At 43.3% G+C, this 18,316-nt stretch overlaps 2 pseudogenes across 2 annotated transcripts; one reads left to right on the top strand and one right to left on the bottom strand.

The window, feature by feature from the left end:
• Positions 1 to 3,283: 3,283 nt before the first annotated feature.
• On the bottom strand, positions 3,284 to 17,261 carry LOC308088488 (extracellular calcium-sensing receptor-like; annotated as a pseudogene). The gene is made up of 9 exons: positions 17,194 to 17,261; positions 16,181 to 16,294; positions 14,883 to 15,177; positions 14,221 to 14,335; positions 13,355 to 13,515; positions 12,763 to 13,038; positions 4,955 to 5,180; positions 4,759 to 4,882; positions 3,284 to 4,191 (listed from the first exon to the last, which is right to left on the bottom strand). The product of its transcript is annotated as an extracellular calcium-sensing receptor-like (transcript).
• Positions 8,236 to 9,878, top strand: LOC308081376 (eukaryotic translation initiation factor 3 subunit D-like; annotated as a pseudogene). The gene has a single exon. The product of its transcript is annotated as a eukaryotic translation initiation factor 3 subunit D-like (transcript).
• Positions 17,262 to 18,316: the final 1,055 nt, after the last annotated feature.

Here is an 18,316-nt window from a genome sequence, read left to right on the forward strand (position 1 = left end):
ATAGAGCACGATTCTTGTGAGTCCTTGGGGTGGGTTAAGCTCACTCCTCAGAAAGAAACACCCATTACTACGCTCCACCAAGAGATCTAGCTCTCTTGGACAGTTGGGAGCATGTCCATTTGCAGAGTGTGATGTACTGTAGAGGCCGTGGCAAGATCGTCACAGCTGCACATGATTCTTGTCTAATGTTTCCTTATCTCAACCCTTGTCATGCAGCAGTTTGGAAGAGCATCTACGCAACTAGAATAATCCGCAGCCATACCTCCTTGCTGTTGGGCGTCATAAGAGTAAGATCGACAGCTTCTACATCGTCATGGATCAGCATCTCATCCTATGCCAGGCAAACCCCTTGCTCGGGGCATTTGATGAACGCAGAGATCACTATTTATAAGAAGACACTTTTATTTGTGACGCAAACCAAACACCAAACCTACTGACTTACAAGAGGAAATAGAGAGAGGGGTACAACACCACAACTACCCCTCTCTACCACTCTGGTGTGACACATACACATTGATTAAAACACATAACACATAACACATGAACCTCATGACACATTAAACCCTATAAACACATTGCATTGCACATACTAACTAAATAATAAGCATATTATACATAGCAGACACAGCATGCCAAGGCTGTCCCCCTCCACCAACAACAGCCTGGACACTACACAGCCCCCACCGGAGATATCCTACTGTCCCCAGTAACCCACTCACCCGACACAAAGACCACCTGAGATGTCCTACTGTCCCCAGTAACCCACTCAACCAACATAAAGACCACCCGAGATGTGTATACACGGAAACACGGACAAGGGCGGAGGCATATCCTGCATCTCAATTCAAAGGATGCACCCTTCAAAGTGCGGTCCCAGGTAGGGTGGGTAGGGCGCTACCCTGCGAAGGGCCCTACCCACCCTACCTGGGACCGCATTTTGAAGGGTAGGGCGCTACCCTGCGAAGGGTGCGTAGGGCACAAGTTCTGCCTGTGAAATGGGACAGCACTGTGGAGGGCTCTGTGATCACGAGCAGAGCCGAGTGGAGCGGAGTGAAGCAGAGTGAAGTCGAGCCAGCAGCCTGCAGCGGCCATTCAAATTTCACCGCTACTTCTAAACGCTCTCAAACTTATTTTTTGTGGTATCGAATTTCTCCCTTCATTCCCATTCGCTAACAAGCTAACACATACACCCTCAATCTAATGGTTCACTTGTCTAAAGGTCGTAACACACGGCAAGCGGTTCACGTAGGCGTTACCGCTCGGATCAGCGGTGATCGTGCCGCGATCATTGTTGTTTTGTCCTCCTGCATGGTGCGGGGAAAAGAAAAGCTCACCACAATCCAGGTCTTGCCGACCACGTGCGTGTGCACAAACGAGCACGCGCGCGAAAATTTCACGGGACTGCGCCCGTGAAATTGGCTCACCGCCCCTCTACTTCTCTGCGCGTCCCAAATAATCGCCCGCCTCTCATTGAAAATGAATTACATAGGCGCGTTGGCCGCTTGCCGTGTGAAAGGACTTTTAGGCAGTCTTTTTAAGCAGAACACTGTTCACTCTTCATGTTCATTATTGGTCACAGCTGTTCCTGCAGCTGTCTGTTATCAAACTCCCTCCACCTCCCCAACCTCCTCCTCTGCAATCTAAGTAAATGTATGATTCTGTGGATAGCATGGTGTTATATCTATGTATCTTAATGGGCTTTAAGATACACATGTCTTTAAAGGGCTCAATATGTAAATGTTTGTTTCTGTGGATTGTAATGTTCTGTGGATTGTATGTTAATCTTATGCCCTTGAATGGTTCTATGTTGATGCATAATTCTGTATCTCATGCTGCTTCTGGGGGTTTGTGATCTCAGATTCTGTGTCATGCTTGCGCAGATAATCTGTAGTATCACAGGAGCAGAGTCACACCGCCAGACTGAATGCAATAGCATTGCAATAAATGGTTATTCCTGACGAAAGTGTCTAAAATAAATTAATTAATTAGGAGACTAAGAGATTGAGTATAATTGTGATTAAATTGATATGTCTGTATTACAGTTTTGACTTTGACCTCTTTAAAACAGACATTATCACACAATTATCAAAAGGATTAAAACGCAAGAAAGCTTGCGGCTTATTTCCATTGCGCTCCTTTCACATGATGTGTAAATTATGTGGTGGTGATGCAAATTCACAGGGTCTGAACATGTTGGTCTGAACTGTGGCGAGAATTTTGAACTGGCAAGAACTTTAGCTACCTGGTAGCCTCCTTAGATGCAAATATATTTTTAATTAAAGTTAATGAGGTCATGGATTCTTCACCACTAGATCTGTAATATATAGGGCAATTACAATATGGAACACGTTACCAACTATGATCACTGAAGCACCCAGTAAGGCAAGTTTTAAGAAACTCCTTGAAAAACACATGATCAATAATCCTAATGTTAATTAACTGACCTGAATAACCTTGATGGAATGTACTTTGATAGATTGTCATGCTTAGTTTCTACTTGACTTTTATTGTCATGAAATGTTTTTAGTAAGATGTATTTGTGTTGTGTTACATGTGATATGTATTGTTATGTTTGTTGTGGACCCCAGGAAGAGTAGCTGCTACTTTGGTGGCAGCTAATGGGGATTCGAATGAATAAAGATTAAAGAGGGCAGGATAAGAAAGGGAAAGTTGTTTCCTTGCCGTGGATAGATGAAAACTGTAGAAACCTAATGAAGAGCAGAGACCAGTTATTGAAGCAACCATTAAAGTCTGACCTGACCACAGATAGACAGCAATTTACACAAGTTAGAAATCAGGTAATAAAATGTTTAAGGAAGGCCAAAGCATCATATTACATCAGTGCTATTGAGAGTGCCAAGGGAAATGGGAGATAGGTTTGGCAATTCATTGATAAACTATTAGAATAGGCAGACAGAACAATCAAAACCGTAATGAGCTACAACTAAATATTAATGGTGTACACCGGTGAAGGATCCAAATACCAGCATGTAAGTTTGATGATTTTTTTCTTGAACTCGGTTTCTGACGTTTTTAAACCTTTGTTGAACCAGTTTCTATCCAGCCCTATTAATAGTGTTTTAAACCTGTTTTAAACATAGAAGAAATCTCAGAAGCCAAAGTGGCAAAAAAAATTCTTATACACTGAGAATATAGTTTTCAAGCCTTTTGACCATCAAAATATCACACAAAGCAGCTTTAACCCATTTAAAACCATGAGGCCTTCAAAAGGTTCTTGTAAAATACACAGAACATGAATTCTCATTGAATTTCTGCTAAGTGTCTAGGTGGCATCTCGACCCATGATGGACCTCTTAGTGTTTCTCTCAGGTTTCAAAAGTATTATATAACACTTTGGTCCAAACAGCGCCATCAAAAGGCCAAAACTAGACGCTAAAATAGCAAATACCTCCACTACATCTGCATATTTGCCTGGAGAGCTGATATATGCTGGGATAAAGGCTATCCACACGGCACAGAAGATCAACATGCTGAAAGTAATTAACTTGGCTTCATTGAAGTTGTCTGGAAGATTCCTTGCCATGAATGCTAGGACGAAACTGAGGAGTGCCAGTAAACCAATATAACCTAGTAAGACAGCAAAACCAACTGTTGATCCCACTTCACACTCATAGACTATTGTATCACTGTGGTATTGTGTATTTTTATGAGGAGTTGGTGAGGCAGACACAAGCCAGGCTATGCAGATTATTGCCTGGATGGAAGTAAGAGCCAGAACTGTTCCTCTCTGCTGCATAGCACCGAAAAACTTCATAATGTCTGCACCCCCAGGCTTGGAGGCCTTGAACACAGCCAACACCACCATAGTCTTTACCAGGATACATGAGACACACAGCACAAAGCTGATCCCAAATACTGCATGCCTCAGCTGACAAGTCCAGAGTCTGGGACGACCAATGAACAGAAGTGAGCACAAGAAACATAGTTTGAGTGACATCAAAAGTTGGAAGCTGAGTTCTGAGTTGTTGGCGCGTACCATGGGTGTGTCTCGATGGTAGATGAAGATTCCCATGATAATGGCACAGATAAGTGTGCCTAGCAATGAGATGGTTGTCAAGGAGATACCCAGGGGCTCATGGTAGGAGAGGAACTCCATGCTCTTAGGGACACAGTGGTCACGCTGGGGACTGGACCAGAAGTCCTCTGGACAACTGGTGCACTCTGTAGAGTCTAACAAAAACAGCAAGTTTAAAGAGAGAGATAAGTAAAGTATCGTCCTAAAGATAACCTACATTGCTACATCCTACTATCCCGAGTGCAGCGGGAAATTTTTGCTTCACCAGCGGGTGCTGCCGATGCGTTTCACTACATTACCGCTTCTTCAGCAGCCATTGTTTCAATAATTATGTTGCTGGTCTTTCCACGATAGTATAGTCTTCTTTCACTTTTGCCCTGCTGATTGGTGCCCCCCCCCTCCCAAGGTTGGTGCCCAGTGCTGCAGCACTTAAACTCCTTGCATTAAGTCAGTACTGGTTGCCGGCTCAGGAACCTAAGCTAAATCATTAAAGGATGCCCTGGTTACATCTGGGCCAAATGTTGTACTTTTAGACACATTTTAGCGGAAATATCCCTAAGAACCCGGACTGTTGGGCTGTGGATATATCGATCTGAAAGCTTTAAGCTGATTTTTTAACTTTTAATTTTTTTGCCACGAGCTATAGATATGAAGTGACAGTTGCAGTCCCATGTCTCTAGTCTTCTTGTAGTTTGGGTGTGGAACCAGTAATGTAAACATACCCGTCTGATTACTGATCTCTCCCTCAGAACAAGCAATGCAGTCAAAGCAGCAGACAGGTTCCCCTTTCCTTCTGGCCACACGGGTTCCAGGGGAACAGCTCTCACTGCACACTGACCGAGGAGGCTACAGAGGAAAGTAACAATGATCAGTTTCAGTCTAAACTAAATTACATTCACATCGTGGCCTCATTATTACATCATTTTAGAAAGCTGAAGGAGATTCTGTCTTCATCAAGGATGAGTTCTTCATCTCCGGAGGCTGACTTCTTGACCACACCTACATTGTGAATCTTTGTGCTTCCATCATGAAGCCACGCCCAGTTCATTAGATCGAAGATTGGTATAGCATCACCATTCTCATCAAATGATACACGATCACCAACAGATGTGGTGAAGTTGACCTTTTCCAGGTAATAGAGAAGCTAGAAATGGTGATGAGCAGAATCATGAAGAGCAAGAGACTTTAAAAAAATCACACCCTGTGTGAAGTGGGCGGTGTCTTGCTAGCTAATCACAATACTGAATGGAGTCGATCAATCATGTACAAAGGATAAATACATTTATTGAAACACTCTTTATGATGGACAAAACCATAACTTGAAAAAAACAAATATTTGTTTTTTTTCAAGTTATGGTTGCTTATATAGGGCTATGCACATGTGTCATGTGACACTGGCCAATCACAGTCCTGAATAGGCTGTGATTGGCCAATCACATCGCAGGATAATTCTACTAATTTCCTGGGCCCAGATCACAGCGCAGGAAAATGTACATTTTTCCAAATCTCACTTATAGGGGCGGTTTCACCGCCCAAAAATCACACCCAGTGTGAAGTGGGCGGTGTGGTCACAGTGGTCATCACAGTGATGGAAGTTCACTTAAAGAAAAGTAATATTGTGGACCAACCATTGTACACCCCTAACTTAAAAAAAAACAATTAATGTGTTTCTTTTAAGTGCATAGTCCTATTTATAGGGCAATGCACATGTGTCATGTTTCACTAGCCAATCACAGTCCTGAATAGACTGTGATTGGCCAATCACGGTGCAGGGCTAGGGGGGTACACTGGTGGCCAATCACAGCACAGGGTTGGGGGGGTACAATGGTGGCCAATCACAGTGCAGCGAATGATGATGTCCAAACGTCACATATAGGGGCGGTTTCACCGCCCAAAAAATAAAAACTATATTGTTGAAAAAATAAACAGTGAAGACTTGAGACTTAAAATACAGTACAGTATGAACACCTTATGAACACTGCTCTTCAACTTGTCTTGTGCCTTGTATGAACAGTTTGCCTTGAACACTGGAATACACAGAACTTAGACTGAGGTGTGAATATACTGTAAAACGTCAAGTGCAGATGGGTGGCCAACAAACTACACAATAGACCCAATGTTGAGACAACAGTGCAACAGCCAATTACAATGCTGTAAAAAAGTGGGGAAATAAATCCCATCAGTCCTGGCAAAGGGGGTTCTGGTAGTAAAATAAAAATAAAATAAAATAAAATAAATATGCATTTAATTTTGTTGTATTGCCCCAAATTGTAGTTTGTAGCTTGAGTTAAAGGTAGGGTAAGTGTTTCCATATAATGGAGTTAACTGACAGCTAACTGAGCTAACTGACACATCCACGTCTGATGTCATAGACTCTATCCTGGAACTCCATATATGGAGCTAACTGACAAATCCAAGTCTGACATCATAGACTCTATCTTTGGGCATGAGCAACATTGGGACTCCACATATGGATATGACTGACACTCCGGCGACTACAGAGCCTCACTGAAGCTCCTTCACCCTCTAGTACTACTTCACCTTGTGAACCACTTGGGTTGAACAACTCGGTTTAAGTCCTGCTTGGACACCATTGCAGCGGGTCTTGGCTCAGGTTCTATCACTCGAATCTTTGGTCTTTTACAACCGTACTTCACTCACCACAGAAATATGAATGTCGTTGAACTACCAGCAAGCTAGTTAAACTTCGTAGTTCAACTACAGGTAGTTAACTACTCCCCAACACTGCTAACTAACAGTCTCTGTGTGTCCGTGTCCCCCCCCCCGCATAGCTTGAGAACCCACCCAGCAATGGGAGAACCCGAGGACCACCAAGGAAGTGCCATGCACGGTGTGAAGTAGGTAAAAAAAAAAACATCTATTAATTCACCAAATCTCTGCATGTCACTCTGTCCTGGGCCTAACTCAGAAAGCGTGCGTGGGTCTCATATGACCCTGATATGTGCATTGTTGAGTGGCAATTCAGACAGACCAAGGGTCTATCCGAAAAAAACACGAATATCTGTATCTGTGTATCTGTGTTTTCGGGAGATTGTATGCATCACTTCTCTGATTGGCCAACCCAAACTGTCTTCACAGATTGGCGAAGCGTCACGTTGTGCCAATTGGCCAGTAGAAGTCCCTGATCGGCCGAGCTTTGCATAATGTTTGTGCCGCATACACAATATAAGTGACAGCAAATGTAATGAAATAAAAAGTAGGAACAAGCCATAATGTGGAAGAATGTGATAGAAGAATGGCAGTAATGTTGGGATGGAGGAGGCATATCTTAGAAGGAAAAGTGGGTGAGAACACTGTATAAGAAGTAGGACAGAGGAGCTTATCATAACGCATGATGACCATGTTTGCCCGACTTGCATTGTTCCCAACACGCTTGGCCCCGGTCGGCACCCAAAGGGCCAATAGTAGATTGATCTAGTATTGTCAGAGAGCCGCAAATCCCCATATATGGTAGCCTGGTAAACCATCCTGGTCGCATGAATTCACATTATCATGTGTCTTCTTCAGACCGGTCTGGCCACAAGCGCTGGGTGGGGCGTTTTGCAGACACCAAAAAGTGGAAGAGCCAATGTCTGCACTCAGGGCCCTGTGATTGACAGACGCTGATTGGCTCTTCCACATCTTGGTTTCTGCAAAAGAGTGCTTGAGGCCAGACGGGTCTGCAGAAGACACATGATAATGTGAATTCACGCAACTGGGATGGTTTACCAGGCTACATGGAGTAGTAGTACCCTGATGTCACCTGTATGACACCATAGTGCTGACATCATAGACTAGCCTGGACTCTATATTTGGGCATGGCTGCCACGGAACTACATATGGGCAATTGGGCATACAAGATCCGAGATCCCCATATGGGTATAAAAGGTACCCAGGCAGAGTGACAAAGTGACAGAGAGAGATTGTTCCCAACGGATATTGGCCTAGTATTGTACAGATTTCAACAAATCTTGGGGCGGCTTTTAAAAAGGCCCCTGACGGCATCCATGTCAATTGATGTCAGGTTGCCATGGTTACCTACTATTGCCCCTCAGAGTACTTGGAGGCCCAGTCTCATGTCATGCATGGACCTCCAATTTTTGGGGTACGGCTGACATCATAGTGACATCATAGACATGGGCGTCAAGGCAGCTCAAAACCGGACCACCGAGAATTGAAAGGTTACACCTTGAACGATCATGGCAAGTTTTCCCGGCATCGTGATCCAGGACAATCCATCAGGATGGGGTCCTCGTGCAGTTCCAGAGCAGTTCAAAGACATGCCCTATCAGCCCTTCAGCAAAGCAGACCGTTTGGGGAAGGTGGCTGATTGGACTGGTCAAACGTATCAAGATAAGAGATATACAAATAAATATATATCTCAGTTTGGGGGTGGTAATCAGTATGCCTACTTCCATGAGGAGGAGGAGGGCTTCCAGTTGGTACTTGACACTGCCAAGACGCAGAAGACCCTCTACCAGAAGAATCGAAAGCGGTATCCTGTAAGGAATATACGCAGGGACAACAAGGACCGTAGAAACTTCACTCATTCCAACATGCAGACCCTGCCCAACAGTTTCAAGCAGAATCATAAAGATCGCACGGTCGGAAATTGGACCAGAAAAGGCAGAAGTGGTACCAGAAATCCCAGCTGAAGCCCAGAGACTCTTCTGTTGAGGTGAGGAGCGACTGGGAGGTGAAGGAAGAGTTGGACTTCCCCAGTCTGATGAAGATGAGATACATGGAGGTAGCTGATCCTACTGACATTGAGTGCTGCGGCACGTTGAAGTATTATGACAAGGCCTTTGATCGCATCACTACTCGCAATGAAAGGCAACTCAAAAGCATCAAGAGAGATAACTTCCAAACTGTCACTACCTCAGATGATCCCGTCATTCGCAAGCTGGCTAAAACCCAGGGTAATGTGTTTGCCACTGATGCCATTTTAGCCACCTTGATGTGCTGCACACGCTCAGTCAACTCTTGGGATATCATTGTGCAGAAAGTGGGCAACAAGCTCTTTTTCGACAAGAGAGACAACTGTGACTTTGATTTGTTAACTGTGAGTGAGACCGCTAATGAGCCACCCCAAGATGAAGGCAATTCTTTCAACTCTCCCCGTAACCTGGCTATGGAGGCCACGTACATCAACCACAACTTTAGCCAGCAGTGTTTGCGCATTGGAGGAGAGCCTTACAAGTTTCCCAACCCAAATCCTTTTGTGGAGGAAGACATGGATAAGAGTGATGTGACCTCTGTTGCCTACAGGTACCGGCTCTGGAAGCTGGGTGAGGACATCGACTTGGTTGTTCGCTGTGAACATGACGGTGTGATGACTGGATCCAACGGTGAGGTGTCTTTTATTAACATCAAGACCCTGAACGACTGGGACTCCAATCATTCTAATGTAATAGATTGGCGTCAGAAGTTGGACTCCCAGAGAGGAGCTGTCCTGGCCACCGAGCTGAAGAATAACAGCTACAAACTGGCACGCTGGACCTGCTGTGCCATACTGGCTAGATCTGAGTACCTAAAGCTGGGATATGTGTCTCGCTACCATGTGACAAACTCTACTCGCCACGTCATCCTGGGCACCCAACAGTTCAAGCCCAATGAGTTTGCCAGCCAGATCAACCTGAGCATGGAGAACGCCTGGGGAATCCTTCGCTGCATCATAGATATCTGCCGCAAGCTGGACGAGGGCAAGTACCTCATCCTCAAAGATCCTAACAAGCAAATGATCTGTGTGTACAGCCTGCCTGATGGCACGTTCAGCTCTGATGTAGATGAGGACGATGAGGAGGAGGAAGATGATGAGGAGGAGGAAGATGAGGAAAATTGAGGCGTAAGCTACTTTAGTGACCAAAGTGTCCTACTTGCACATGAACCATCTAACTATAAATGCATGGAATATTTGTGTGTCAGCATGTCCATGTATCCGTGAAAATATATTCTTAAAGACAGGTTGCCGTGATTTTCAGTGATCCCCCCTAAAACATAATCATCAGGTATTATGGTTATACTATTAGATTATTATCTCAGGTACTTTGTAAATATGTAGATAACTTGTCTGGCCTTCTGTTGCTCTCTTGTTTTGATCTCCTTCCCACTTGCCCCCCACCCCCTCTTCTTCTCCCCCCCCCTCTTCTTTCTATGGAAACTAACGTTGCGATGGGAACGATGTACAAAAACGAATTTCACCCACTTTTTTACCTTGTAAACCTGTGATGTGACAATAAAACTGATTCTGACTAGGAGGAAGATTTTTTCAAAAAGGTGTACAGAAATTGTTAAAATTATGTTTTTATGTGGACACGCCTCCAGTTCATTAAGTATACCTGGTTCTCACCTTAGCACCTCCTCCACCACCTTAGCACCACCCACCTGTCCTAGTCCCTCCTCCTCCTCATGCCCACACCTGTTGTGTTATGATAATGAGGGGGAGGGTATGTCTTTACTATGTCACTAAAGCGCTGTTTCTCTATTGGCACGTTTGACCCTCAAGGTTTCAGCCTCCAGGTAGAAACTCAAAATAGTCAGAGAAGACATAAAACACCATAAAAACACCACCAGGGGGCTTAATGAAGTTCTATCAACCTCATAGACACATGAAAAACAGAAAAAGTGCAAAACCATGGCACCACCTCTTTAAAGGATTATACAGTATATATGAATTACACACGATTTATACAATGTTTTGGTCTGGTTTCCCTTCTTTTTTTTTTACATCTAAACCAGAAAACACGCTTGTCTCAGACAAGGATTCACAACTTCAAGAAAATGTTTTAATTTGTTTGTTAAAAGTATTAAAAAAATCACACCCTGTGTGAAGTGGGCGGTGTCTTGCTAGCTAATCACAATACTGAATGGAGTCAACCAATCATGTACAAAAGATAAATACATCTATTGAAACACTCTTTATGATGGACGAAACCATAACTTGAAAAAAACAAATTTATGGTTTTTTTCAAGTTATGGTTTCTTATATAGGGCTATGCACATGTGTCATGTGACACTGGCCAATCACAGTCCTGAATAGATTGTGATTGGCCAATCACGGTGCAGGATAATTGTACACATTTCCAAACCTCACTTATAGGGGCGGTTTCACAGCGCAGGATATTTGTACATTTTTCCAAACCTCACTTATAGGGGCGGTTTCACCGCCCAAAAAATCACAACCAGTGTGAAGTGGGCGGTGGTCATCATAGTGATGGAAGCTCACTTCCAAAAAAAATTATTTTTGGAAATCCATAATCTTATTTATAGGTTATTAATGTCATCATGTGTCTCGCTAGCCAATCACAGTGCTGAATAGAGTCAGCCAATAGAGTCAGCCAATCACAGTACAGCTAACTGGGCCAGCTGGGCCAATCACAGTGCAGGAAACTAATACTAATGAGGTGTCCCAACCCCACTTATAGGGGCGGCTACACCGCCCAAAAACTACTTAAGGGCCCTATTTTACTTAACTACTGAACTACCCACTATTTGGGGATTTAGCAAGGGGCGTTCCTGTGGCCGAGTTGCTATCTTCCTCTACCAGCCACTAAAACACCTGCGCTACCACTTACATTATTCATAGGTGTGGTTTGGGTGTTACATTAATAAAACCAATACGCGAGCCAGGTGCCATTGCCTTTAAGAGCTGGATGCACTATGCCTTATGTTCAGTGCTAACGCTCTCTCCCTCTCTGCCCATGGAAGAGGCAGTCTGACATTGATTGCCTTGGAATAAAATATTTGATACACAGAATTATCACTCACACATTGCTGGTTATAGAAAACTTTCAATTAAAGCAATCGCTTGTGTTCTAGATTACTTAAATTGAATGGCTTAGTGTGGTTATAGCAATCGCAGATCAAACAACATTTTATTTGTCTCGCCCCAAAACACGGTCGCCCCGGGTCAATGTCGCCACAGGTATTCCTAAATGTAACCTCAGTAAAACTATGCCTAAACCTAACCTTATTCCTAAACTTAACCTCAGTAAAACTATGCCTAACCCTAAACCTATTCATTACCTTAACCTCAGTAAATCAAAGCAAGAACGCAAGAACCGCTAAGGGTGAGCGGTTCGCAAAGAAAATGAGGGCAAGTTTGTTTTGGGGTGACCGTTCCGGTTACCGCATTGAGGCGCCTATGTAATGTCGGACACATCTCAACGTTTTTATCATAAGCTCTAGCCTTTGATTGCCTTTGAACAAAACCATATTTATTAGACATAAGTATCACCCACATGTTACTGATGATAGAGAATGTTATTTTGTTGCAATCCGTTCTTCATTTCCTACGTAATGGATTAATCAAACTGAAGTGTGTGGTTTGGAGCAAATGGCACTGCGCAGCGCACATCATTGTCTTCGAATATACTCAAATCCTATATAAGATTTGTTGAGAATTCGTTGAGAAGAAGGAGTGAGGAAGACTTCTGAATGTTGTGTGACTCTTGCAGAGAGCCATGACCAAATTTCTAGGCAAGAAGACTTGTATGATATTTCAAAGACCACCTTCAGAAGAACATGTAAATTACCTGCTGCCCCCTATATAGACCACCTTCAGAAGTCAGCCTCTTCGACATAGGACCAGACGAGGGCATGTGTACACAAAACTGAGCTGGCTATCCTACTTTGTCAATGTTTCTAGTTTTTCAATGTCATATTTTATTATTCTACATTTGAATCCAAATAGAAACATTTAAAGGTTAACTGAATTAATATCCCACCTGCCATGGCTGTATTGTCTGCAAACTGGCACAGCTGTGCCCAGTGAAAGGCCCTCTTCCTGGCACACATTGCAACATGTCATGGAGGGCATAGGCCAGAGCATACACAGCCTTGTATATATTATACACTGCCCTGAGGTCAGACACATCCAACAGGGTAGTTTCTGCTGTTTCTAGATCCTCTTGTCCAGTACACACCCTTCCACCAGCATCCACCCACTCTGACGGAAGGGGTGCAAATTTACACTGAAATGTGTGCTCCCAAAACTGCCTCACCTGAAGGAACAACAATGAAGACATAAGCATAAATAAAATCGATTGATTGATTGATTGATTGAATACTTTAATAGTTTGCAAATAATACAGTGGTACAATTATACAATGGTGCTAAAAGGATAACCCTAAGGGCTTGTTTCCATTGTGGTTCTGTGTATTCAATTCATCGAGACATTTAAAAACATACAATAATATGCAAGACATCATCAACACTATAGTAGCAATAATGAAACATATATGTACAGTAGACAGTTGGGGGGTAACGGATGTAATTTAGAAATAAAAGCTTAAATAACAAATTAAACAAAATACTCACTACGTTATCTTCATGGTTGTTGTCAGGGTCATTGTCAGGATGTATTTTTAACAAGAAGTCCTTGAGACCTGGTATCTCTCCACGACGAATGGCAAAGCCCAGGGTGCCTCTCAGGTAGGGCAGGTAGTGAGGAGCCTGGAGATAAGGGTCTCTCCACCAACCTGAAGTTGCAGGTAAGATCCATAGCAGACCTGTCACATTCTGCTTTACCACCTGTTGATTGTTTTGAAAAAATAAAATAAAATAAAAAATAAAGGGATGTCTTTCCTTCAATACATTCTCATAGCATGTATCATAACGTCTTCCTAAACTAATGGCATATGTCATTTTTTGAGGCAAATTATATTTTTGCCTAAGTCAGCTCCTCATGACACTGGCCACCTCTGGTAAAATCTGGTAAAATCGCCTATCTCCTAATTGAAAAGGATCATGCTGTTCCCTCCCCTTTTAGTATAATGGCCTATCTCCCTATAATGTGACTTGGGCCAAAATAGGCATTTTTTGGGGCCTAGGTCACATGGTTTTGTGACTTAGGCCAAAGAATTGCCTAAGTCTGGAGTAAATCAATAAATCATTTGGCCTAAGTCAGGTTTAATCATATTTAAACCTATTTAAATCTCTTATGTTACATAACTGACAGACAGTGTTATGTTTGTGTTAATTGTCATAATTTGTTATAAACATTTTGGGTGAAATTATTAAGAAATATAATATGGTTTTGTTTTGGATCCGTTTTTTTTTTTTCTTTCTGAAAAACAAAAAAAAAGACTTAGGCCATTAGTTTAGGAAGGTGACGATAAACAAACGACAAACCTCCTCAAAGACATTATGCATATAGCTCCCATATCCAAATAAAATGACCACACGAGCTGTGGACGACTTCATCACAGTGACAATCCTCTGGAGTTTAGTCAGGTCATTGTTAAAGGGCAGAGCCTCTGAATAAGCCACACAACCCAGACCAGACTGGTCCAGACCAGACTGGAGTAATAGGGCAGCATCACGGCCTCCATCATCATCACTAAACAACAGTCCTACCCAGGTCCACTCAAACCACCTCATAGTCTGGAGTATAGCTCGCACCTGATTGGTTAAAGAATGGATGGATAAGTACTTAGGTTAGATTATTCACATGGTGGTTAATAAGTGTGTGGAATATGAACTATTGATACCAACACGTCTATTGTGTGTACAAGTTCACCTGGAAGACAAAACTTGGTATTGTTCTAAAGAAGGATGGGAACTGAGTCAGGTCGCTCAGACAGGAGCAAGAAGCATAGTAACTTATCTGAAAAAAAACATCTGTTCTGTAATGTACTAGATCATGGGTGTTCAACAGTGGGTCTGGTACCCTATAGGAAATCCTCAGGTTTACTTTAGAGGGGCCGCAAAATCTTTGTGTGATAGGAATTCTTCTTCTTTTTTATTTAACCCTAGCATCCCTATTATGTGGGAAACATTTGCCAAAAAAGGAAAAGGGGAGAAATATAAGTTTCAGAGAAGTATAAGATTCAGGTAGGAAACTTACCATGGGCACTCTGTACAAACCTAATATTCTAGAGATGGCAATAGAACTTTTTGAGGTAGAAGGACCAACAATTCCGATCACTGGAGGGGGCCCAACACAGCTCTCATCCAGTGTAAAATGCTCCTCTCTCCCACTGATCATTGACATTGCTGCACCGAATGAAACTCCAAGCGTGAAACAGGTGTCATAGAGACTGTATCCCAGAGTCACATTGGGCAGCAGGCTGGGGTTTCTGTTGATCTCATTGATGGCAAAAGCCATGGTCTGGGCATATCTGAACCCTTCAATGTCAAAACTAACACACAAAATTACACTGTAACCTTGAATATCATTGCTGTCGGGCAAAAACCTTGCATCTCCACATTTCGACTTTTTATGTTTTTGTTTCATCAAACATTTATCATACTACAGATCAAGTAAAACGTTGAACTGCGTAGGTGTTGAGAGCTTTTAGATTGTAGATTTTTGAAAAAAATATGTTTAAGTGAAAGTGAACATGGTTAACTCTCTCAGTGCCACGCCCCGAGATATCCCGAGTTTTTCCCGAGTACCCTCCGTGCCAGCACGAGAAATCCAGAGTTTTTACTTTTGACTGTGGTCGCGCTATTCTGTTTATTTTTCATGATCACTTTCGCTTCCTGACTCCTTCAGACTCATTGGGTTCCAGTTTCATGACGCAGATTCCGTTTCCGGTTCTCATTTTTTTCCCGCGGTCATTTTCGTCCAGAATAGGGAAAGTCACGTTTTTTCACACGGTATAAAAAACGAACGGAGAGGTCCACGTCTACTCTCTTTGGTCTGGGTGACGATCAGTCATCGTAGTCGTGTATCGCATCGTAATTTAGCCCGATCAACGATTGTCGAAAATGTCAACATCCGGTTATGACCGGATGTGACGTGAGCCTGTTTGGGAGGGGGCGAGTGAGCCAGCGAGGTCATCAATGTGTCAATTTGTTGCTCTCTACTGGTAGAACTGTATTATGGGTTTAAAAACCCAATCAGATCATTTATTTGAATGAAAAATTACAAAATAAAAAAATGAAATAAAACGCAAATTGCTGGCACTGGGGGAGTACTTTATGAAAATACTCTTGGCACTGAGAGAGTTAAGTGTGTCTGTGGGTCACTAAATATTGAACTAATGAAAAATGTGAGCAAGAGCTTGTGACTAAATGATAACTACATTGGATCTGTCATACAAGGTTTCCACCCGACAGTGACTACAAGTATCTTTGTAGAAATATATTAAAACGATCTCTTGCTTGCTATTGTACTGATTGTATTGTAGTGATACTCACCGATAGCAAGAGGGCTCCTGTTGCTTGGACTGTGTGAAAGTCAGCTCAGGGAACACAGAGGAGAGGTGGAAGGGGAACAAACCACCCAGAAACACGTCTCCAGCCTTGTACAATCTGTTGAGATTAAATGGTGCCTGTAACTCACAAGAAGAGGAAGATGAGGAAAACAAAGGAGAGAAGGAAGAGAACAATATCAAGTATGAAAGCAGGTGTACGTGTAGAGACACCCTCATGACTGTCCTCCTCTGTCTAACACCCCCCTCCATTCTCTAAATCCATTGTCCAGTTAGTAAGTTTTATACACAGTGCTGTGCCATCCCCTGTGCCACCTTATGGCATTGCGTAATATCCGTGCCACCTTATTGGCATTACGTAATCTTTTACAACACCCATCTGAGCAGAGGCAGAAGCAGAGGCAGGGCTTACATACATGAACAATACTTTCAAATGAAAATAATTGTTGTTTGTGTACTGTAACGTGTCAATCACACTCTCACCAGGGATACATTGATATCTGTTCACCCATTGTAGGTCATGAAATGCATTACAGATTTTTTTTTAATTATATAAAAATAAATAAAGCTCCAAGAAGAAAACATGACATTTTCATAAATAAATCACAGTTTTGAGGGCAAACGTAAAAAAGGAAAAACGTAAAAAAGAAAGGAAAGAATCCGGTGGCTCCTCTGGGTCCAGTGCCGGCCCCCTGGAGCCGAGGAGGACGCCCCGGCGACCGGGTTGGGGTTTTAGCTCGAGGCCGTGGTCCGGACGGGGCTTACTGGAGCTACCGCCGGACCGGTAGCCTAGCTAAGCCTCGTTTCGTACCGCGGCGACATCAAAAGTCATGGAGAAGCGCCAAATCTTTCACCGATGTCACCAAACAGGAAGTGCATTGTAACTTGGTTAGTATAGAGTTACAGTCATCGTGACACCTACTACCAACATGAATCATAATAATCATAGTCATAGCATCACCTACTGGTGACTGGAAGTTATTGTCGCTATACTTTTACAAACTACCCCTGCGCTTGGGATCATGTTGCTCCGTGGTAACAGCATGGTGTCTGCCGTGCATCCCCATGTGGACAAAGGTGTGCAGGCCCTGTCATTTAATTATTACCATTGGTAGAGCGCCAAGGGGACGGGACAGTCAGCTGACTGATCCGGTCAACGAAGGACCCGCCTCTAGGGACCACTGGTCATATGGCTGTGTGATTGGCCGAGTTGAACTCAGCCCGTTTCACTAGTAAATACATCACAATATGGTCTATTTCACTAGTAAATATGGTCCATTTACATCACAATATTTTCTGACAAGTTTTTGTTTTCAGTGGTTTTCCACTAGATGGAGCTGTTACCTATCCTATGGATGATGCTTTCACTGCCTGATGATGACAGAACCGAAAATTACGTTGTTTGAAAAAACTAAAGCGTGTTTACTTCCTGTTTATTTCCTGCACTGAAATGGCCATATATCTGCTAGATCTTCGTTCCTCCTGCTTTATGGCAAAACAAGACTCATTGAAACGGCCATAGATCTTGAATGGAGGATCGCGACCTGACAAATGTTTTCCCCCTCTACTACGACAACCCTGTGCGTGCAGAATCATAATCATAATCAGAATCAGAATCAGGTTTATTGTCACATCACAGCAGCGGCGGACTGGCCATTTGGCGTACCGGGCAAATGCCCGGTGGGCCGCTGGGCCAGTGGGCCGCTGGGCCACAAAAAAAAAAAATATATATATATATTATATTATTATTACGGTCATTTCAGGGTCGCGTGGCCCAATTATTAGTTACGTTAATGTTTGGGCTGAGATGCTTTCCAGCAGGGGCCTCAGTGCGGCTGCAGAGTTCATGTGTAGGGCTGGGCTGAAACAGTGAAACGCTCCCCCCCCCAAACCCCGTTGACAAAACGGCCCGGGGGGTGGTGGGCCGGTCCGAACCAAAATGCCAGGGCTGAATTTTGGTCCCAGTCCGGCCCTGCATCACAGGTTTACAAGGTAAAAAAGTGGGTGAAATTCATTTTTGTACATCGTTCCCATCGCAACGTTAATTTCCATAGAAAGAAGAGGGGGGGGAGAAGAAGAGGGGTGGGGGGCAAGTGGGAAGGAGATCAAAAACAAGAGAACA

This window comes from Gymnoscopelus braueri, assembly GCF_963280865.1.
Source record: "Gymnoscopelus braueri genome assembly, chromosome: 1".
NCBI classification, from domain to species: Eukaryota; Metazoa; Chordata; class Actinopteri; order Myctophiformes; family Myctophidae; genus Gymnoscopelus; species Gymnoscopelus braueri.